This window comes from Geotrypetes seraphini, chromosome 3 (genome assembly GCF_902459505.1).
Source record: "Geotrypetes seraphini chromosome 3, aGeoSer1.1, whole genome shotgun sequence".
Taxonomy (NCBI): domain Eukaryota; kingdom Metazoa; phylum Chordata; class Amphibia; order Gymnophiona; family Dermophiidae; genus Geotrypetes; species Geotrypetes seraphini.
The window spans coordinates 379658569-379683178 of NC_047086.1; the positions used below are offsets into that span (position 1 = coordinate 379658569).

Sequence of the window (24610 nt, forward strand, 5' to 3'; positions counted from 1 at the left end):
ATTCCACAAAAATCGAACAAGCAAGAGCAAAATGGAAATGTCCAATCAGAATGGTGCACAAAAAAGTGTCTTTCAACTCATCTGATAAATCCAATGATCTTTATTCATCCAAACCAATTCAAACATCCAAAGCAACTCAATGACTCGACATGATCATGTTTCGGCCATCCGGCCTGCATCAGGAGTCTTAGGAGTCTTTGGGTATCAAATGGTCTTTAAAATAACAAGTGGACTAAAGTAAAATGTTCATGCCGTGGCCGAGTTGTTTTGCAGTGCTATAGATTCAGAGCAACGGCATGAACATTTTACTTTAGTCCAGTTGTTATTTTAAAGACCATTTGATACCCAAAGACTCCTAAGACTCATGATGCAGGCCGGATGGCCGAAACATGACCATGTCGAGTCATTGAGTTGCTTTGGATGTTTGAATTGGTTTGGATGAATAAACATAAGAACATAAGCAGTGCCTCTGCCGGGTCAGACCATAGGTCCATCCTGCCCAGCAGTCCGCTCCCGCGGCGGCCCAAACAGGTCACGACCTGTCTGAATCACTAGAAGGGGCCCCCTTGCCACCTTGGTTTCCCATTGAATCCTATCTTCCCATCGTAGTCCTAACCCTCCGGTCTTGCACATGCACGACCTGATTTGGTTTCTATACTTATTACCTGGTTAGCTTTCTATACCCGTGTTACATCCCAGCACCTCTCTCAGTATCCCACGATCCCTTTATCCCTCAGGAATCCGTCCAATCCCTGTTTGAATCCCTGTACCGTACTCCGCCAAGATCATTGGATTTATCAGATGAGTTGAAAGACACTTTTTTGTGCACCATTCTGATTGGACATTTCCACTTTGCTCTTGCTTGTAAAAAGAGGCGCCTTAAATGGAGACCAGCATTTTAAAGGCCTACATTTGAGGCGCCAGTCTCACGTCTACAGAGGCGCATAGGGACGCCTAAGGCCACTTCCAGTGCAAACCACTCCTTCCCTCCCCCCTCCCCCCCCCCCCCCCCCCCCGCCGGCCTTAGTCATCTGTAGGCATCCCTCTATTCATCCGTAAGTGCGAGACTGGTGTCTTAGAACGGCGCCTTCAATTTTTTTTTTTTTTAACGTGTCCTTCTTTGACAATTGATGTGTTAAATAGCCAGATAAGAATGACTGAAAATGTAACTTATTTAGGAGCTTTGTTAGATTCTCAGCTTAGCTTTCGTTCACTTGTGCAGAATGCTTGCAGGGTTGGAGTACTGCAATATTGTGTTTTGGAGAATCCCAGTAACTTGCATGCACGTTTGGCAGGTGGCTCAAAATTCAATAATACGGATGCTATGTGGGATTTAAAAATTTGAGCACGTTACAAGCCACTATATTGCAATGTACTGGCTGACTATGGAGTTGCGAGTCTTAATCATATGGCGCTTCCATGTTCCAGCGAGACAATTAGGATCTTCCACACAGGCAAGTTTGATTGTTCCTTCTTCGAAAAGCCTTCATTATGAGAATACAAGGAAAAGTGTGTTCTCCTGTGCAGGGCCTATGGAGTGAAACAAATTACCTTTATATTTACGACAGTCGAAAGACCTGCAGGAATTTAAGCAAATGTTTAAAAAAAAGCCACTTGTTTTGCATTGTGAAATATGGTGCTTAGTGATATGTAATGGCTTAAACAGTGGTTAGGAATATATTTGCTCTGTAATATGAAGTCTAGCATTTGGTAAGACGTTTTGGGCCTTAAAGACAAGCAGTCTTGTTAATTGCTGTGTATGTACTTTTGATTGTTTTATTGTGTATATATATTTTTGGAATCTGCTTTGAATAAAGGCAGACTAGAAAGACATGGGGGAGGCCGCTGCTTGCCCTGGATCGGTAGCATGGAATGTTGCTACTCCTTGGGTTTTAGCCAGGTACTGGTGACCTGGATTGGCAACCATGGGAACGGGCTACTGGGCTTGATGAACCATTGGTCTGACCCAGTATGGCTGTTCTTATGTTCTTAAGTGAGCCAAGTATAGGACAATTACCGTATTTTCACGCATATAACGCGCGCGTTATACGCGTTTTTACCTACCGCGCATACCCCTCGCGCGTTATATGCGTGAGCGCGGTATACAAAAGTTTTAAAACATAGTTCCCACCCCGCCCGACGCCCGATTCACCCCCCCCAGCAGGACCGCTCGCACCCCCACCCCGAACGACCGCTCGCACGCGCTCCCACCCGCACCCGCATCCACGATCGGAGCAAGAGGGAGCCCAAGCCCTCTTGCCCGGCCGACTCCCCGACGTCCGATACATCCCCCCCCCCCCGGCAGGACCACTCGCACCCCCCCCCCGAAGGACCGCCGACTTCCCGACAATATCGGGCCAGAAGGGAGCCCAAACCCTCCTGGCCACGGCGACCCCCTAACCCCACCCCGCACTACATTACGGGCAGGAGGGATCCCAGGCCCTCCTGCCCTCGACGCAAACCCCCCTCCCCCCCAACGACCGTCCCCCCCCCAAGAATCTCCGACCGCCCCCCAGCCGACCCGCGATCCCCCTGGCGACCCCCACGACCCCCCCACCCCCCTTCCCCGTATCTTTGGTAGTTGGCCGGACAGACGGGAGCCAAACCCGCCTGTCCGGTAGGCAGCCAACGAAGGAATGAGGCCGGATTGGCCCATCCATCCTAAAGCTCCGCCTACTGGTGGGGCCTAAGGCGCGTGGGCCAATCAGAATAGGCCCTGGAGCCTTAGGTCCCACCTGGGGGCGCGGCCTGAGGCACATGGGCCCAACCCGACCATGTGCCTCAGGCCGCGCCCCCAGGTGGGACCTAAGGCTCCAGGGCCTATTCTGATTGGCCCACGCGCCTTAGGCCCCACCAGTAGGCGGAGCTTTAGGATGGATGGGCCAATCCGGCCTCATTCCTTCGTTGGCTGCCTGCCGGACAGGCGGGTTTGGCTCCCGTCTGTCCGGCCAACTACCAAAGGTACGGGGAAGGGGGGTGGGGGGGTCGCCAGGGGGGTCGCGGGTCGGCTGGGGGGGCGGTCGGAGGTTCTTGGGGGGGTGGTCGTTGGGGGGGAGGGGGGTTTGCGTCGAGGGCAGGAGGGCCTGGGATCCCTCCTGCCCGTAATGTAGTGCGGGGTGGGGTTAGGGGGTCGCCGTGGCCAGGAGGATTTGGGCTCCCTCCTGGCCCGATATTGTTGGGGAGTCGGCGGTCCTTCGGAGGGAGGGATGTATCGGACGTCGGGGGGGGGCATCAGGCTTTCAGGATGGGGACAGACCTTCAAGGGGGGACAGTGCACGGAAGTCAGGGGGGGTGAACGGAGAGTCGGGACAGCGCACGGAAAGTCAGGGCGGGCGAAAGGAGCGTCGGGCAGCATGCGCGGTATACCCGTGAGCGCGGTATACCAAAGTTTTTGTACATATCATCGTGATTTCTGCGCGCTATACCCGTGTGCGCGTTTTATACGGGTGCGCGTTATTTGCGTGAAAATACGGTAAGTCACTGTAACATCACTGATGAGGTTGGCTTTGAGGCACTGTGGAATGAGGCATTATGACATCACAATCTCAGCTCTGGAATGTTGCTACTCTTTGGGTTTTGGCCAGGTACTAGTGTCCTGGATTGGCCACCGTGAGAACGGGCTACTGGGATAGATGGACTATTGGTCTGACCCACTATGGCTGTTCTTATGTGTGCCAAGTATAGGACAATTAAGTCACTGTAACATCACTGATGAGGTTGGCTTTGAGGCACTGTGGAATGAGGCATTATGACATCACAATCTCAGCTCTGGAATGTTGCTCTCACTGGGGTTCCGGAATCTTGCTATTCTTTGAGATGCTGGAATATTGCTACTCCTTGGGTTTTGGCCAGATACTAGGGACCTGGATTGGCTACTAGGGTTGATGGACCATTGGTCTGACCCAGTAAGGCTGTTCTTATGTTATGGTCTTAATAATAAACTAAACTAAATTGATTGGTCAGTTGCCTAACTTCAGCATGTTATGTACAGAATTTGACCGATAGCGCTCCCCCAAATTGTCAAAGGCTAGAATGGCGCACAGTGCAATTCTATAAAAGGCACGTGCCATAGAGAATCACATTTAGTGGCCATATGCGGATTAATATTTAGGCATGCTCACATAGGCCAAGGGAAAGCAGACCTAAATACCTACGCCTAAGTTGTGTGCAGATCAAGAATATTCTATAACAGTACACTTAACTTTTAGGAATTCCCATGATCTGCCCGTGTTCCTCCCTTGGCCACGCCTCCTTTTGAGATTCACACACTAGAACTAACATGCACCACTTTATAGAATGCGCTTACCAAGTTGTGGGTGTAACGTCTAATTAGTGTCCTTTAGCATCAGCAATTACTAGTGCCAATTGGTCATACTAACCATTAAGTCGTGCGCGCAAATCGGCTGTGTGCACCGATTTGCGTGCACAACTTATGGCGCTATATACAGAATTTGAGGGCAATTGTACAAAAGCTTGGATAATTCATTTATTTTTCAAATTTCATTTTCTATACTGCTCTCCCAAGGGAGCTCAGTATGGTTTATATGAATTTATTCAGGTACCCAAGAATTTCCCCTATCAGTCCTGGTGGGCTCCTAATCTCTCTAATGTACCTGGAGCAATGGGGGGGTTTAAGTGACTTGCCCAGGGTCACAAGGAGCAGCCTGGGTTTGAACCCACATCCTCAGGGTGCTGAAGCTGTAGCTTTAACCTCAGCGCCACACTCAGTTATACCTGCCCAAAATGTTCTAGTGTATATCCTGGGGGAGGGAAAGAGTTGTTTGCAAAAATGCTTATAATAGATTTAAAGCTAGATCAGGGATGGGCAACTCCGGTCCTCGAGGGCCGGAATCCAGTCAGGTTTTCAGGATTTCCCCAATGAATATGCATTGAAATCCTGAAAACCCGACTGGATTCCGGCCCTCGAGGACCGGAGTTGCCCACCCCTGGGCTAGATTTACTAAGCAAACTGAACATATATTGATTGGTTTGCGACCCCTCTGCGACCCAATTTTTCTCCGACCCGATTCACTAACCTCTGTGCCAATTATCCTCCGATCTGTGCATGCAAATGAGGGGAAATGACATGCAAAGTAGGAAGGACACAATTCACTACCAAAATTCAGGCACACTGACTGAGCTGGCCAATCCAAAAAGAAGCGACTGCTGGGAACCAGTGGCTCACGTCCATTCCGACTGTCCTGCCCGCCCTGCAGCCCTGAAAGAAACCTGCTCTCTGCCTCCCCGGCTCTCCTGCTTTCTGCAGCGACCTGCTCTCTGCCTTCCCGAACTGGCTCTCTGCCTCCTCAACTCTCCTAGCCAGTGCGAGCCCGTGGTTTTAACCCGTGGGTTTAAACCGGGTTAAAATCACGGGCTCGCAAAGTATTAAAAAGTAAAAAAAAAAACAGAAAAAAAGCAGCTCTGTAAGCGTGCGCAGACCATCTACAGACAAAGAAGATGGTCTACGCATGCTTCTGGATCGCTCACTAGCAATCCGTGTGGTCGGTGGGGGGCGTTCCTCTGATCGTCCCCATTAGCATGCTGACCCTCTGTGAATTCGGTGTCAGGTCAAAAGCGCGCCGGGACAAAGACTGCGCGTGACAACTGAGCGCAATGCAGAGGCGCGTGCCGAAGAAAATGACTTCACACGGGGGGTAGGGGGGGAACCCCCTCTTTACTTTGTACAGATCGCGCCGCGTTGTGGGGGCATTGGGGGTTTTTTGGGGGGTTGCTACCACTAGGGGGTGGAATATTTTCAGTCGCTAAGGACAGGTATGTTCCCTGGAGTCCTGCAGAACTTGCCTGTCCCTCACAATTGAAAAATGTGACAGTAAAACAGCACCCTCTATTGGTGAGACTGTGGGTGGAGGACTCCTGCTCAGCTTAGAGGGAACAGTGGTTGTAACCCCCCACGTTTTACTGAAAACTTCACTTTTTCCCTAAAAAACAGGGAAACAGTTAAGTTTCCAGTATAATGAGGGCGGCTACAACCCCCCAAATCCCCCACAATGCCGCCGCGATCTGTATTAAGTACAGTGTGGGGGGGGGGGTTCCCCAACAAAAACCCCCGTCGGAGCCCCTAAAAACACTCTTTTTCTTTGGCACGTGCTTCCGTTTTGCGCTCAGTTGTCGGCGCACGCCTTTGACTTCGGTGGTTTTGTCTATGAACCGTGAATTCATCGGCCTGCCACGGATCGGGCACGATCGGGCAGGTTAGTGAATCTAGCCCTTAGACTTCAGTGGCTTTTAGGAAGGGCATGAAGGGTGAACTGCTCTGGATACCAAGCTGAGCAGTGCTTTGTCATCTTTTTAAATATTGGCTGTAAGTCTACGAGCACATGAGCCTGAAATCGAAGGAGCCATTAAATGCAATCATCGCCTGAGGTGCCTCTGTGTCCAGAGACTGCCCTGAGCTGTAGAAATGTTCACTGGGGCTTTGCAGATCCTAAGGAAGGGTAATAATAAGGTGAAGAGAGGTTTGCAGAATATAGTAGAAAAGGTGATCATAGGGTTAGGGAAGAGATTTGCAGCTGAAAATAGACTTTAGTCAGCCAAAATCTGTTCAGCTAGATTAAAGCTTTCTATTGCAGGGTTACATAGATAGACTAGCAGACAGGCTGAAAATTAATGCTAGTGGTTTAATTTTCTTTTTTCGGTCTGGCCGCCGTCTCCAGCTGTCCGTCCAGAATATATGCAGAAAAATTTAGCAGCTTCGTATAGGTGCATTTTTGAAAGGAGAGGACGAGGAGGATTTGATCTAGCTGTCTAATTATTACCAAGAGCAAAATTAAAAATAAAAAAACCCTCACGCTCCAGGGTTCTAACATCATAATGCAGCAAAACTCAACGGTGCCACATTTTTCATATCACTTCTACCTGACATCAGATTTGGAAATGATTTGAAATGAAAACTGGAGATTAATGTCCAAGGTCAGCATTTCATCAATCCAGTCTTCTATCGCTGGCTCCTTCCCTCTACAGCTTCTTTTGACCCTGGGCAGTCCATTGCCCCAGGTATAAAAACATAGCATGTGATCCCGCTAAGGACACAGAAAATACCAGCATTTAATAAATTCAAACCACAGAAAGACAGTGTATTAAATCCATGAACTGAATGCACATCCCTCTCCAAATACAGCAAACTATCTAAACTAAACTAAACCTTAAGTTTGTATACCGCATCATCTCCATAAAGATAGAGCTCGGCACAGTTTACAGGTAATTTAATAAATGAGGGAAGGACATAATAAGAAATTAGAGGTTATGAAGAGGATAGCTAGCTTCACATTTTAAATAGATAGCTTTACGCTTTGGAGAATAGCCAGGTTTTCAGATGTTTTCGGAATAATTGGAATGAGCCTAGGTTCCGCAGCGGGGCAGGGAGGTCATTCCAAAGCTCAGTGAATTTGAAGAAAAGGGATTTCCCTAATTTACCTGCATACATGACGCCTTTTAACGAGGGGATAGATAGTTTGAGTTTGTGGGTGGATCTGGTAGTGTCAGGTCTCGAAGAATTCCAGGATAGTGGGATTAGGGGAGGAAGAATGCCATGTAGGATCTTGAAAGTTAGGCAGGTACATTTAAAGTGAATCCTAGAAATCACCAGAAGCCTACATATCTGTATCAACCTATAGGAGACACCTGCAAGCTTGAAAGCTATTGTAGTGGTGTCCAGTTAGGTACAAGATGTTTTATTCTGTTTCTGGACAGCTCGCAATACCAGATAACGGAGTTATAATGGGAATAAAATTACTCGATCTTTCTCATAGTCTTGGGATTCCCTCCTATGTTAGAACTCTTCTCTCCTTCCGGATTTTCCGTAAATCTATGAAAACACTATGGGCTCCTTTTACGAAAGTGCGCTGGCGTTTTTTAGCGCACACACAAGATTAGCGTGCGCTAGCTGAAAAATTACCGTCTGCTTAAAAGGAGGCGGTAGCGGCTAGCGTGCGTGACATTTTAGTGCACGCTAAGCGCGTGCTAAAACCACTAGCGCACTTTTGTAAAAGGAGCCCTATTTCAACAGTTCTTGGAAAATTGTTCTAAGGAAAATTAGTTATCTTCTCCCTAAAATGTCGGATGAGGGTCTTCATTATATGTTATATGTTTTCTCTATTAGACACCTGTACATCAGTTAATCATGTATCACGCTTCTTATGTTAATTTTTCCTTATTTTTCCGTTTATATTACATCTTGGATCTTATTGTGGACTTGAGTCAATTAAGCAATATTTACTTTTCTATATATTTTGAAAAAAAAATTTCTTTGTTTTAAATCGCTTTCTGTACAAGTTTAATCTTGAATTGTAAATTTGGAAACTTATAAATAAACAATATTAAAAAAAAAGTTATTTTTTTTCTCTAATCTAACTACTTTCACTTTGATTATCTATTTCACTTTTGGGGAGATGATATGGTACATACAGTGTTCCCCCCATGAATTCATGGTTCGCGAATCGCGGACTTGCTCATTCGCGGTCTGCTCTGACCGCCTCTTCCTGTTGTAAAGTCGGGCTACACCAATCAGGAGCTGCATGCCAAAGCAGCTCCTGGCTGGTGTAGCCCGACTTTACTACAGGAAGAGGCGGTCGGAGCAGACCGCAATTGATTTTCTTCACTCACCGGCGCTCCAGCTGCCCTCTCCTGCCTTTTGACAGGCTAAAGACCGCATTCACGGTTTTTCAAAATTTGCGGGGGTTCCTGGAACGGAACCCCCATGAATTTTGGGGAAGTACTGTAAATCCAAGATTTAGATTATATTAGAAGTGTACCTACCAAGCTGCCATTGTTTAAGGTCTGCTACATACTGACCACTAGGATGACCCTCTGATCTGCAGTGATAGTTGTGTGGCCATATCTCTCAAAATAATGTCATACAGAAGTTCTACCTGGTTGTTTGGTGTTTATAAGCTGGACATGTCAGTTTGGAAATTGGTTCTTTTTAGACAGGTTCAGTGGAAAAAACATCTAACTTTGATACATTTTCGAAAGGGAAACAGACATTTTTCCTGTTCAAAAATATCTTAAAATAGATTTTTTTTTTTTTTTTTTTTGGGGGGGGGAGAAGGTAATGAGCCAAACACCCCAATTCAGACTTGGCAAATTATTCAAAATGGCCCTCCATGTTTTCAAATAAAATTTCATTTTAATTTAACACCCTTCCCCCCTTTTTATGAAGCCCCCCCCCTCCATTCAATGTACTTTAAGTTGCATTTGTTGGGGGGGGGGCATGCTGGTTCTATGAATTATTATGAACACAGCTAGGTGCAATCAAAGCCCACCGCAATGACCATTAGGCTACTCCTCAACAACCACCAGGGATGGAACTCCTCTCGTATGAGGAAAGACTAAAAAGGTTAGGGCTCCTCAGCTTGGAAAAGAGATGGCTGAGGGGAGATATGACTGAAGTCTACAAAATCCTGAGTGGAATAGAACGGGTACAAGTGGATCGATTTTTCACTCCGTCAAGAATTACAAAGACTAGGGGACACTAGATGAAGTTACAGGGAAATACTTTTAAAACCAATAGGAGGAAATATTTTATCACTCAGAGAATAGTTAAGCTCTGGAACGCATTGCCAGAGGTTGTGGTAAGAGCGGATAGCGTAGCTGGTTTTAAGAAAGATTTGGAAAAGTTCCTGGAGGAAAAGTCCATAGTCCGTTATTGAGAAAGATATTAGGAAAGCCACTGCTTGCCCTGGATCGGTAGCATGGAATGTTGCTACTCCTTGGGTCTTGGCCAGGTACTAGTGACCTGGATTAGCCATTGTAACATCACTGATGAGGTTGGCTTTGAGGCACTGTGGAGTGAGGCTTTATGACATCACAATCTCAGCTCTGGAATGTTGCTCTCATTGGGGTTCCGGAATCTTGCTATTCTTTGAGATGCTGGAATGTTGCTAGTCCTTGGGTTTGGCCAGGTACTAGTGAGAACAGGCTACTGGGCTTGATGGACCCAGTAAGGCTATTCTTACTCCTCTGTATCATCTATGCATCTAAAAGGTACATATTTGTCAGATGGTTCTAGTTGTCTTTCATTTCATTTCTTCTGCTGTGGGCATCTCTTTTTTCTTTTGTCTTTGTGGTGTTTGGTTTCTTACTTTTGCATGCTGACAGCATAAGAATTGCCGCTGCTGGGTCAGACCAGTGGTCCATCCTGCCCAGCAGTCCACTCACACGGCGGCCCCGAGGTCAAGACCAGTGCTTCAGATGAGTCCAGTCTCACCAGTTTAGCATGAACTTGTCCAACTTTGTCTTGAAACCCTGGAGGGTGTTTTCCCCTATAACGGACTCCGGAAGAGCGTTCCAGTTTTCTACCACTCTCTGGGTGAAGGAGAACTTATTTACGTTTGTACGGAATCTATCCCCTTTCAACTTTAGAGAGTGTCCTCTCGTTCTCCCTACCTTGGAGAGGGTGAACAGTCTGTCTTTCTCTACTAAGTCTATTCCCTTCACTATTTTGAATGTTTCAATCATGTCCCCTCGTAGTCTCCTCTTTTCAAATGTATCATAAACTGGACACATTTTGATCCTTTAAACTGAAGTCTTCTCATAATAATAATAATAATAACAGCTTATATACCGCAATACCGTGAAGTTCTATGCGGTTTACAAAGATTAAGCAAAGGTACAAATTGATTGACTTTAAGAGGGGAGGAAGAAAGAGGGTTAATAGGACAGGAAATACCATTTTTGAGGAGAGAGTGATCCATAGAACAAGTTAATCGCTATAGAGGGGAGAGAGAAGAGAGGATCAGTTGACCAGATACTTTAGGAACAGGTGTGTTTTCAGACGTTTCCTAAATTCCTCATAAGTAGTGGGCGAAAGCAATTGTTCTAGGTCTTTACCCCATGATGCTGCTTGGTGCGAGAGAAGATGTTCATGGTGTTTTTTCAGTTTACAACCTCTCACTGGGGGGGGGGGGGGGGGGAAGCGAAGTTGGAATGTGAGCTTCTCTTGTGTCTGTTGGCTGAGAAGACGAAAAGGTCAGTTATATATTTAGGGGCAAGTCCGTGTAGTGCTTTGAAGCAGAAGCAGGCAAATTTAAACTTTACGCGCGCCTCCATTGGCAGCCAATGCAGCTGCCGGTAGTAGGGTGTCACGTGGTCAAACTTCCTCAGCCCAAAGATCATACTGATTATTACCAGTACCGTTACCTTTTCTTTAAAAAAAAACACGATGTCACATACCTCGTTCCACTCTTAAGCGTCTAATTTACAGGTTAATTTAGGCATCCAGGCTTCACCAAACTTTGCACATGAATCTGTTTAAAAGGCAGTGACCTTGATTAGACTGTATTTAGTGAGTAGCTGTGGAAAGATTGCTAATAAGAACAAGAGATGCTTTGTCCTGGAATAAAATGAGTATCATTGTTGAGACTGTGAACACGATGTTTTGGGAAACATAAAATAACAGAATTGGATACACAAATTGTGATAGGAAGCTGGCCAGCACATTTAATAGATGTGTTAACACACAAGCTTTTCACAAGAATATAATATGCTTTATAGGACACTTGGGGTGGGGGGAACATTGTTTACATAGCCCACATACCGTGTTTCCCAAAAAAACAAGACTTATCCCGAAAACAAGCTCTAGCATGATTTTTAAAGATGCTCCTAATATAAGCCCTATCCCAAAAATAAGCCCTAGTTAAGATTGACCCCCCTGAAGCCCGCCTGCCCCTCTGAATGCCCCCAACATTCTTCAACTCCATCCCTGACACTAGTGCTGCCCGATTCGCCGGTGGCAGCGATTTCTCCCCCCCCCCCATGTGCAGCATCTTTTTATCCCTCCCTCTCATCTCCCTGTGCAGCACAACCCGACTGACTCTCCCTCCATGAGACTGATATATCGTACCTTCGAGGTCTCCAAAAACAGCAGCAGCCGGCCTTCCCCGCTGGGGCCTTCCCTCTGCTGTGTCACTGCTGACCTGGGATCCTTTTATGGGAAAGAATAGTTAAGCTCTGGAACTCATTGCCAGAGGACGTGGTTACAGTGGCTAACGTAGCTGGGTTTAAGTAAGATTTGGACTAGCTCCTAGAGGAAAAGTCCACAGTCTGCTATTGAGGCAGACATGGGGAAGTCACTGCTGGTTCATAGTCATTCGCGCGCGAGACTTCAGCGCGCCGACATTGCAATGCCGACAATTCAGCGCAAGACACCAGGGCGCCGCCTAAAAAGCGACTTTTAAAGAGCTCCGACGTGGGGTGTGAGTGGGGAACCCCCCCAGTTTACTTCATACTCTTCACGCTACCTTGGGGGAGGGGTTGCGGGGGTTGGAACCCTCCATTATGGAGTAAACTTAACTTTTTCCCGATTTTTTTAGGAAAAATTTAAGTTTTCTCTATAATGTGGGGGGTTGCACCCCCCTACACACACACACACACACCCCCAACGGCAGCGCGAACAGTCAGAAGTAAAGTTCCCCCCCACACACACTCCCATCAGAGCTATTTAAAAGTCACTTTTTAGACGGCGCTGGTGTCTTGCGCCGAATTGTCGGTGCTGCAATGTCAGCATGCTGAAGTCTCGCACGCTTTTGTCCCGTTACCGTCACTGCTTGCACTGGATTGGTAGCATGGAATATTGCTATTATTTGGGGTTTTGCCAGGTACTGTGACCTGAATTGGCCACTGCTGGAAATTTAAAACTGAGCTAGATGGACCATAGATATGGCACAGTATGACTGTTATTATTTTCTGGGGGGGAAAAAAAAAAGATACCATAGATGGTTTTCTGGTTTAAAAATGGTCTTTTTCTCTACTGGATTTTTGGTTCATAGACAACCCCGCGAAAGACAAAGGTGCGCGCCGACAACTGAGCGCAAGACGGAGGCGCGCGCCGAAGAAAATTACAGTTTTTAGGGGCTCCGACGGGGGGTTTTGTTGGGGAGCCCCCCCAGTTTACTTAATAGAGATCGCGCCAGCGTTGTGGGAGGTTTGGGGGGTTGTAACCCTCCACATTTTACTCTAAACTTAACTTTTTCCCTAAAAACAGGGAAAAAGTTACGTTTTCAGTAAAATGTGGGGGGTTACAACTCCCCACACCCCCCACAACGCCCCCACAACACGGCGTGATCTCTATTAAGTAAAACACACACACCCCCGTCGGAGCCCTAAAAACAGTAATTTTCTGCGGCGCGCACCCCCACACTGCGCTCAATTGTCTGCGTGCACCTTTGTCCCGGCGCGCTTTTGACCTGACACCGGATTTTTGGATGTTTTCCCATAATGACTAAACTCGGATTTCAATGTCATATTGAAAATGCGCCTCTCTATCACTTAAATGAAATGAAATGGTAGGTCTACTTATTGACATATAGATAAATTTGATTTGATTTATTTATTTGATATTCCAAAATATTAAAGCAATTTACAATTTCTTTCTTCTTTATTTAATTTTTTATACCGTTCTCCCAGGGGAGTTCAGAACGGTTTACATGCATTTTATTCAGGTACTCAAGCAGTTTTCCCTGTCTGTCCCAGCGGGCTCAAAATCTATCTAATGTACCTGGGGCAAGGAGGGGATTAAGTGACTTGCCCAGGGTCACAAGGAGCAGCGTGGGTTTGAACCCACAACCTCAGGGTGCTGAGGCTGTAGCATTAACCACTGCGCCCACTCTCAATCAACAATAAGTACAATAAAACAATTTACAATAAGATAAGCACGAAAGCAAAAATTCCATGAACAAAATATCAAATATATAACGTAAGTGGAGTAAAAAAGATTAATTTATTGTTTCGTCAATTCCGCCGGCGTTGTGGGGGTTTGGGGGAGGGTTGTAACCCTCCACATTTTACTGTAAACTTAACTTTTTCCCTAAAAACAGGGAAAAAGTGAAGTTTTCAGTAAAATGTGGGGGGTTACACCCCCCCACAGCCCCCACAACGCCCCCACAATGTGGCACAATCTCTATTAAGTAAAGTGGGGGGGTTCCCCCCTACACACACCCCCGTCAGAGCCGTAAAAACAGTAATTTTGTGCGGCGCGCACCTCCGCACTGCGCTCAATTGTCTGCGCGCGCCTTTATCCCTGCTCGCTTTTGACCTGACACCGATAGATAGTTAATGAAAGAAGGCAAACCTCAGACCGTACTTCTGCGTCTCATAACAGCCTAAGGCTATTTGACAAATGCAATAAAATGGTTTCAATCGTTGGTCTGCCTCCTTTCTTTTGATATAAATGCAATAATGTGTTAAGTGTGACAATTAATATAATACTATAAAAAAAAATTTTTGTAGTTTTTATAAATTAGTTAATATGATTGTCAAAAAATGAAAAAATAATGAAATTAATGAATAAAGCATCTGTGCAAAATGGCAATTCTGTGCAAAATAACAATTTAGTCACATAAAACTGAATTCATAGAAAGTTCATAGAAAAACCACTTATCTTAGTGGCCACAATAACTGACTGTGACGGATCCGTTTCGTTGGTACTTCTTCAGAGAATCAGTTGAAAAAAGCCATGATACTGACTAAATAACACTGACTCACTAAACCATGAAAGTGGCTTTCCAGAGAGCGAAAATGGCCTGTATCAGACCTGAATAACAATATATAAACAATATATTTTTTAAAAAAAACTTTAAAAATTACACAAAAATAATCAAAACCATGAAATTCACTAAACAATTATAAAACTAGATACAGATGTGTAATCAACTTGTCTGCTCAGTGGTTCTGTAAACGTGTTTACACTTCTCCCTCTGGATTCGCAGGGGATAGGGGCAGAGCCGGACCGCGAATGGTGAAATACCGCGAATATCTTCTGATCCGGCTCTGACACCCCCCCCCCCCCGCCTCCCTCCTGCCTTCCCCCCAGCATCCCGGCCTTACCTGGTGGTCTAGCAGGCTTTCGGGGCAGGAGCGATCTTCCTACGCTCCTGCCCCGTGCAGCTCGCCAATAGGAAATAGCTTCCGTGAGTTCCCATAGTCTCTCGAGACTATGACGGGAACTCCCCACAGCCATTTCCTATTGGCGATCTACACGGGGCAGGAGCGTAGGAAGATCGCTCCTGCCCCGAAAGCCTGCTAGACCACCAGATAAGGCTGGGACGCTGGGGGGAAGGCTAAACTGTGGGTTTTTTTTCTTTTTTTCCCCCCTCCCCCAAAAATTGTGAATATGTAAAATCGCGATTGCCGAACCCGCGAATGGGGAGGGGGAAGTGTATTTCTAGAGCTTTTTGATTAAGTCCTCAGAACGCTCCCAAATGTCCCTCATGATACATGTTTACCTGCTGACACTCAGAAGCAATATGGCCGATTCTTTAGATCGCACCTGATGTTAGCTGCCTAGATAGGCGTTTCTAGCCGATCTAGGCCCCAAACTTATTTACAGTAATAGGATTAATTGGCACCTATAACAAACTTAATTGGCTTCTTAATTAGCTTAAATTAAAGTTAATTGGGTAGTAGGTGCCTAATTCAGGAGGTACCTACCGATTTCAGGTAGACGCCTAGCTCGAGACACCTACCAGAAAGTGGACATAGTTAAGGGCAGATCGTGGGCGGATCTTAGGTGTGTGTTCCAGGCAGGTGCCTACAACGGATGTAGGCCTCAGTATTTAGGCCAAGAAAACCCTGGCATAAATCAGGGAAGGGGGAGGGGGCGAATCCATTTGAAGCGCCACTAGGCACGATTCTATAAATGGCGCCTAACCGAAGATTGACACCGCTTTCCTTGGCGCCTAATTTACAGGCGCTGTTTATAAATCAGACCCTATCTGTATAATTGGTGGTTGTTTGAAAATCCATTTAGTGTGGATAGCCACAGTTAAATGCCCGATGTACTGCTTTATATATTCACTTGATGCACCAGTCATGGGATCTTGATCTCACTGAATACTTCTAAGCAGCCTTTATTCTATGTAACATAACATAAAATTCTATTTGAATACTGGAATGCGCCGTGAAGTTTGATGCGGTTCACAGGAATTAACTAGAAGACCGTAAGTGAGAGGTCAGGTTCAAGTACAAATAACATAGGATCATGACAAAGTCAGAGTCAAATACAATTATGGTACGGTAATACTGTGTTTCCCCAAAAATAAGACACTGTCTTATATTAATTTTGGGCCTAAAAAAGGCACAAGGTCTTATTTTCAGGGTAGGTCATTTTTTTTAATTGTACAATAATGATCTCTCCCTTCCTCTCCTCCACCCCAATTCTTCCTATTTTCTTTCTCTCCCCCACATTTGCAGCATCTTTCCTCCCCTCTCACCCATCCCCTTGTAGAGTATCTTTCTATCCCTCCCTCACTCCCAGTCCCCTCTTCAGCATAACCCTTGCAGCTTCTATCCCTTCCTCCCATCCCCCCGTGCAGCATCTTTCTATCCCCCTGCCACTGGTACCGCCGCGCAGCCCCTGCCCTGTCCCGCTGACCCTTTCATCTCTCCCTCCCATCTGAACCCCGACCGCGAGACCAAAAGTACTTAGGAACAAACGGCAGCTTGGCAGCACAGGCTACACTGCAGCCTTCTCACACCCGGGCATTCCTCTTCCACATCACTGATGATATCATTAGCAATGCAGCACACAGAACGCCCGGGCGTGAGAAGGCCACAATGTAGCCTGTGCTGCCAACGCTGCCATTTGTTCCCAGGTATTTCGGTCTCATGGTCAGGATTCGGATAGGAGGGAGAGATGGAAGGGTCAGCGGGGAGGGGGTACGCAGGGGGTGGGCGCAAGGGGAGGAAGCGCTGCTGCCGGGCTTATTTCTGGGTGTGGGCTTATATCCTACCCCGAAAATCATGCTAGGGCTTATTTTCAGGGTAGGTCTTATTTTCGGGGAAATACAGTACAAGAAGAACTCAAATAAGTGAACAGCTTTTGAATACAGGTGCAGATAGATATGGGGACCCAAAAGAATGGGGAAAGCCACTGCTTGCCCTGGGATTGGTAGCATGGAACATTGCTAATATTTGGGTTTCGGCCAGGTACTGGTGACCTGGATTGGACACTGTTGAAAACAGGATACTGGGCTTCATGGACTTTCGGTCTGTCTCAGCATGGCAATTCTTATGTTCTTATGTGAGCCAAGTATAGGACAATCAAGCCATTGTGACATCACTGATGAGCTTGACTCAGGCATTGGTGGAATGAAGCTTTATGACATCACAATCTGAGCTCTAGAATGTTGCTACTATTTGAGTTTCTGCCAGGTACTTGTGACCTGGATTGACCACTTTTGGAAGCAGAATATTGGGCTAGAGGGACCACTGGTATGACTCAGTATGGCTATTATGTTTTTATATCAATATGCAGCTTTCTATGTTCGTAGAACTAGGTCATCTGAATTTTTCACAGCATATTTAAAGAAGCTTAAGAAATGATTAAATATATAATCAAACCCAATCTAGGTCTAAAGAAAACTCTGTTCTCAAACTTCATATTGCATTTTTTTCTGCTGCTTCCTTTCCTTTTTCTGGGCTAAATAATATTACATTTCTACAGTATAGAAATGCTATTTGATTGTAACTCACCTGAATGAAAGAGAATGTGCAATTTCATTTCACAGCAAAATCCAAAGCAGCTGATCTCAAAATATGTCATATTATCATGGTTAGAATTTAAGGGTGTCTATAATTTCCCAGATTACCTCTGGAACTTTCTTTAAACACTGGTGTTACATTAGCCACACTCAAGTCTTACATTACTATATTGGATTTTAAAGATAAAATACAAAATACCAACAATAGCTCTGAAAATGTATTATTCAATTCTGCCAGTACTCTGGGATACCATCAGGTCCAGGCAATTTGCTACTCTTCAATTTGCCAAGTTACCCCATTGCATCTTCCAGTGTTACGGAGATTTGTTTCAGTTTCTCTGACTCATCAGCACTGAATACCATTTCTGGCACTCTCCCCCACATCTTTCTCGGTTCATCATAGCCGGTTTATTGCTGGATATTGCATTTAACCAGCTTTGGTTTTATATGGCCATGTATTCCTAGATATTTTATATGTATGCCCAGCATATTATATCCCAAAATAAAGCCAATGATGGACAGCACAATATTTATCACCGCCCATTGAATATCAGGCCCATTGTCTCACAAATAATAGACAAGCAATGATCTTGTATATATAATCAATTATATGTCCAGTATTAAAAGACTATGGGGTCCTTTTACTAAGTTGCGCTAACCAATTAAGCGCGCATTAATCGATTTAGCATGCATTAAAGATTAGCCCACGCTAAATGCTAAGGCGCCCATAGAATCAGTTAACGCGCCTGAGTAAAAGGACCCCTTTATGACTGTCAGTCATATGCAAAAAAATAACAATAGTGATAACGGTAACATTAACTAATGGTTAAAAATAGCAGCCAATAGAAGAGTCAGCAAGAAGTGGACCTTTATATTGCTGCCTCTTCTATTGCCAGAATTTCAGACTACTTTGAACAGAGACAATCAATTCCCTGTAATGTACAATGTCCCAATTAGAATCTGTTTATTACGGCGGGTTTGTGGTTTGCTCACCAAATGACTACTCTCACTTCTCTCGTTCCTTTTGACATACTCTGTTCTACATACTCGCTGCCTCCTTCTGTTTATTCACAGTGGCTTTTACTCACTGGGGTGTTATCTTCTGTGCATATACGCTTTGATGTTATGGCATCCATTCACACTATTCATCACTGGTCTGCACTGGCTTTACTGAAAGGTAAGGCGATATCTCTCTTTTACAATATTCTAAGAGACCATTCCTTTACCTTTTCACCTCATTCCATGAAACATTGGGACTCTATACTGACAACCCCGCTTTCTGATATTGATTGGGAACTTTTCTGGTCTTCAACAAATCGTCCTCTTTTATCCTCTAGAGTCTTGCAATCAGTGTTCTTTGTTATGTGGCATGCAGTATGGACCCCATTTCGTATGTGGAAAGCCAACTTAAAACAAGACTCTGTCTGTTGGAACTGTTTAAAAGAAGCTGGAACTCTTGATCATATGCTTTTTCATTGTACTCTGGTTCGTTCCTTTTGGACTCGCATTTGGGACACCATAAAATCTATTACTAGCTGCTCGGAAGAGATTTCTATGGACATTGTAATTCTTCGTTCTCAACATCCTTGTTTTGCACAATCGAATTGTCCTCCTAAACTCATTGATGCCATGTTTGTGACTGCTCTCATGCATATCCTTAAAAATTGGAAATCATCTTCGCTGCTGGACTATACTTTTTGGTGGAACTCTCTGAGCATGTATCATAGATTCGAATCCTATGCATATGAGAAGAAAAATATATCCCGAATTTCCACGAACTTGAAACGAAATAAATCACCTTGGTCATTCTTAGATTCATATGTACACTCTGTTCCATAGACACTCCTGTCTTTCTTTCTTTCTTCTTTCTTTCTTCCCTTCTTTCTTTCTTTATCTATCCATTCTTCCTTTCCTCTTCTTTTCTCGCTTTTTCTTCTCTTCTTCTTGTATATCCTTCATAAGCAGTTCCAGTACTCTGGACCTTTTCCAATGTTTTGGTCTTATACATTTTAGCTATGTATATTTATTATACCAAATACTTTACTCTGATTCTGTGTATTTGAACTGCTTCTTGTATTTCTTAAAATATTCAATAAATATTATTGAACTAAAAAAAAAAGAATCTGTTTATTACTTTATCAAGTCATCGATTGTTTTTGTGTTTATGTTATAAAATGTATAATTAAGTTTTCCAGAGGTTGATGATTTGAGTAGCAGTTGTGATGGAGTAGTGGCTGGTTTTTTGGGTTTTAATTTTTATCATTCATAATATAAATCAGGGGTGTCCAACCTTTTGGCTTTCCTGGGTCACATTGGCCGAAAAAAATGTTTCTGGGGCCGCGCAAACGCTGCAGCAAGACAGAGGAGGGAGCCGGCAAGAGGGTAAACACCCGCGGGCAGCAGAGGAAAACACTGCGTCGCCCTCGACCGGAGCCGCAGGTTGGACACCCCTGATCTAAATAATAAAAATTTAAAAAACAGCACTCAAATCATCAACCTCTGGAAAATTTACCCCCCCCCCTGTTTTACTAAGGTGCGCTATGCGTTTTAGTGCGTGTTTAGCACGCACTAATTGCTAACACGTCCACATGTACGCATTAGTGTTTAGCGCTAAAACGGTATAGCGCCTTTGTAAAAGGAGCCCTTAATTACTCTACTGAACAGTTGTAAAATACCCATTTACTGTCTCATTCATAGTCATAGACTCTCCCAAATAGCACTGATATATACTGAAATTTCAACTCTGATGACTGAGCAGTTTAAAGCAATTTCAGGATAGTAAAAGAAAGAAATCAAAGCCAGCATCAACTGCTACTTGAAAAGTGAAGAAATAGTCTTTATAACCTTGCAGTAAAAATGTATTGAAGCAGAGAGTCGATGATAGGTCAACCCGAGTTTCTGTTTCTGCTCAATGCTCGATGCAGAGATAAGGGGAACGAAAAGAAAGCAAAGTCAAAAAAAGCCAGGAGGAAAATGATAAAAATGAAGAATAGTCTATCGGGCAAGTTGTTCAAGCAAAGATACTTTGGTAAATCAAGATTCAATTAGCTGTCATTCCGTATGCAGTATTAAATATTAGAGAGACGGAGGAATATTAAAACTGCATTTCTAGTTTGGGTATGCGCAGCATAATAAACCAATAATTGCCTCTTTCAAGTAAGGTGATAACTTAGCTATGGAAAAGAGGAAATGTGATTCCTAGCACTTTATTATTATGATGATGATTATTATTATACTGTTTGCTAGACTGCCTTTTGATGTGGATAGCAAAGAGGTTTATAAACAAGCTTCTCTTCAAGACAGGGAAAGGGCAAAAGTGGTAGAAAATAAGAACATAAGAGTTGCCATACCGGGACAGACCAAGGGCTCCTTTTACGAAGCCACGTTAGCAGCTCTCTGCGTTCCTCGAGGGAGTAAAGGTGCAACTTACCTAGTCGTTCTTCATAAGGGACATCCTTGAGCCCTGAGACCATCTTGGTGGCCAATCGTTGAACCGATTCCATTCGTAGCACATCCTTCCGATAGTGTGGCCTCCAAAACTGTACACAGTACTCCAGTTTTGGAGGCCACACTATCGGAAGGATGTGCTACGAATGGAATCGGTTCAACGATTGGCCACCAAGATGGTCTCAGGGCTCAAGGATGTCCCTTATGAAGAACGACTAGGTAAGTTGCACCTTTACTCCCTCGAGGAACGCAGAGAGAGGGGTGACATGATAGAGACGTTCAAATACGTTACTGGCCGCATTGAGGTGGAAGAAGATATCTTCTTCCTTACAGGCCCTACGGCGACAAGGGGGCATCCGCTGAAAATCAGGGGCGGGAGATTCCATGGTGACACTAGGAAGTACTTCTTCACCAAAAGAGTGGTCGACCGTTGGAATAATCTTCCACTTCAGGTAGTTGAGGCCAGTAACGTGACTGATTTTAAGTTCAAATGGGATCAACACGTGGGCTCACTTCAAAGAGGAACTTAGAGGGGAGGGTTATTTGAGTGGGCAGACTTGTTGGGTCGTAGGCCCTTTTCTGCCGTCATATTCTGTTTCTGTTTCTGTTTATTGCACCGTGACGTTTTATCACGCACTAACCCCCGCGCTAGCTGAAAAACTACTGCCTGCTCAAGAGGAGGCGGTAGCGGCTGGCGTGGCCGGCGGTTCAGCGTGCGCTATTACGCACGTTAAACCGCTAACGCAGCTGCGTAAAAGGAGCCCCAAATGTCTATCAAGCCCAGCATCCTGTTTCCAACAGTGGCCACTGTTCTATTCTAGGAATAAGCAGTGGGTTTCCCCAAGTCCATCTTATGAATGGCTTTTGAACTTTTAGGGCATGATCCAAATCTTTTTTTTTTTTTAAACCCTGCTACGCTAACTGCTTTCACCACATTCTCCGGTAGCGAATTGCAGAGTTGCATTACAAGTTACATGAAGAAATATTTTCTCCGGTTTGTTTTAAATCTTCTATGGGTGCTAATAAAATCTTGAATTTAATCCTGTAACAAACTGGTGGCAGCTGAAGTTGACTTGCAAAAGAAGAGAGACATGATAGAAATGATAGCTTCAAGGAGTACTCATAATCAGTTCCAATTCCTTTTAAGTTTTTTAAAAAATTTATTTATTTAAAAAATTATATTCCGCTCTATCAATTTATAACTAAGGCCATCTTTTACTAAGGTGCGCTAACTGATTAGCGCGTGCTAATCGATTTAGCATGCGCTAAATGTTAACGCGTGCATGTTAGTCTATGGCTGCATTAGTGTTTAGCGTACGCTAATTTGTTTAGCGCATGCTAATCGGTTAGCGCACCTTAGTAAAAGAGGGGGTAAGTACTAGAAAGGCTGGTGTTGCAATGGTTAACTTGTTTAGTGCACAATTGAAAAGAGAACCAAAAATGACAGAAAATGCAACATAAGAACAAAAGGGGTGGGAATCGCCACACAAAACGATTCAAATAAAATAGCTCTTTATTGTGAAGCAAATGGTGGATATACAAGGATCAGACTCGACACGGGCCGTGTTTCAATACTGTGCTTGACTTCTCACTAATACTTCAAAGATGAAATAAAACACGCCTAAAAACACATCTGTTCATGAAGTACTTAGGAAACCAACCTACACAATCTCAATCCTCAACAAATGATCGCTAGAACTATCAATAATTAAGTCTGTACTTTGTTTATTCCATTTAATCTGTAACATTTCTAATAATTGTAAACCGCATAGAACTTCACGGTCCTGCGGTATATAAACTGTATACCGGACTCGATGGACCATGGGTCTGATCCGGAGATGGCAGTTCTTATGTTCTTATTATTATTATATATATAGACTATATTTAGATGAATAGGCCAAACTCCTTAGGAGGTGTGTAAAGATTGTGTACTTAGCTGCAATAGTAAACCTAATATTAGATGTGAAGATAGGTAGGACGATTGATTTGGTAGGACGATCGATGTGCCGGAAACATAAGTAGGATGATTGATTGATTATGCTATAATTATGCTGGTATTAATAACTCCGTATTGTAACGCCGCTACAAAAGTCCCTGTAACTCTGTATAGATAGGGATACCGGACGTCCAGATTTCCCCGGGCATGTCCACATTGTCCAGGTTTTGAAAAGCTGTGTCGGGCAGGGAGGAAGTCCGCCCATGCACAGCCGTCACGCGATGACGTCAAGCCCATGCGATAATGTCATCACGTAGCGTCCACGCATGCGCGGACTTCCTCCTTGCCCAACAAGAGCAGGCAGTGGGGGGCAGGTCTAGGGTGGGATTAGGGCGGTGATGGGCGGAACTAGGCAGGCCTGGAGGCGGGACCAGGGGGCCAGATTTTCCGAAAGGAAAGTCTGATAACCCTATGTATAAGAGCCCCTGTATTGTAACACCTCGTAAAAGCTCTTTGCAATTCTATACACTTCCCCCTCCCCATTCGCGGTTTCTGCACTCGCGGTGTCACATAATCGCAATTTTTTTCTGGGGAGGGGGAAATAAAAAAAAAAACATATTTTTTACCTCCCTGCTGCCTTTCCAGCCTTACCTGGTGGTCGGCTTTCGGGGCAGAAGCGATCTTCCTACGCTCCTGCCCCGTGCAGATCGCCATGAGGAAATGGCTGTAGGGAGTTCCCGTCGTAGTCTTGAACTCACAGCAGCCATTTCCTCATGGAGTAGGAAGATCGCTCCTGCCCCGAAAGCCCTCTAGACCACCAGGTAAGGCCGGGAAGGCGGCAGGGAGGTGGGGGTGGGTCAGAGCCGGATAATAGCAGTTTTTCGCCATTCGCGGTCCGGCTCTGCCCGTATCCCCCGCAAATAACGAGGGAGAAGTGTATTATAATATCTCCACAGAAGCTCAAGTATTATGACACCTTTTACAGAAGCTCATGCAAAGCGCTCTGAATTGACATCCCTGTCGTTAGTAGCGGTATCGAAGCTCACAATAAACTGCTCTAAGTGATTGTCAGCCAGTCCAACTTTTTAACAGTCCAAATATTACCAGGCCGGACTCTGTGATTCTTGAACAGGTTTCTTTAGTATCAAACTTAAGACAAAGAATAAATACGCTCACTATTCTGAAGATCTGAAGGCAGCTTCTCTCACAGAATCAACCCTTCTACTGGCACATCCTAGATATAGGGAAAGTTAGGAGAGAATATGGATTTAGCTCCTGTCGCAAGCTGTATTTCTACTAAGTATAGAAACAGATTGGGGAAACAGGGTTCATAGACAACCCCGCAAAAGACAAAGGGGCGCGCCGACAACTGAGCGCAAGATGGAGGCGCGCGCCGAAGAAAATTACAGTTTTTAGGGGCTCCGACGGGGAGTTTTGTTGGGGAGCCCCCCCCCCAGTTTACTTAATAGAGATCGCGCCGGCGTTGTGGGGGGTTTGGGGGTTGTAACCCTCCACATTTTACTCTAAACTTAACTTTTTCCCTAAAAACAGGGAAAAAGTTAAGTTTTCAGGAAAATGTGGGGGGTTACAACCCCCCAAACCCTCCACAACACCCCCACAACGCGGCGCGATCTCTATTAAGTGGGGGGTTTTCCCCCCACGCCCCCTCCCCGTCGGAGCCCTAAAAACAGTAATTTTCTGCGGCGTGCGCCTCCGCGCTGCGCTCAATTGT

General features: G+C 44.9%; 1 protein-coding gene across 2 annotated transcripts in view; it reads left to right on the forward strand.

Moving 5' to 3' along the window:
* FSHR (follicle stimulating hormone receptor) overlaps positions 1–24610 on the forward strand; it is a 325369-nt gene that overhangs the window by 126099 nt on the left and 174660 nt on the right. The gene's annotated exons all lie outside the window — the stretch shown is intronic.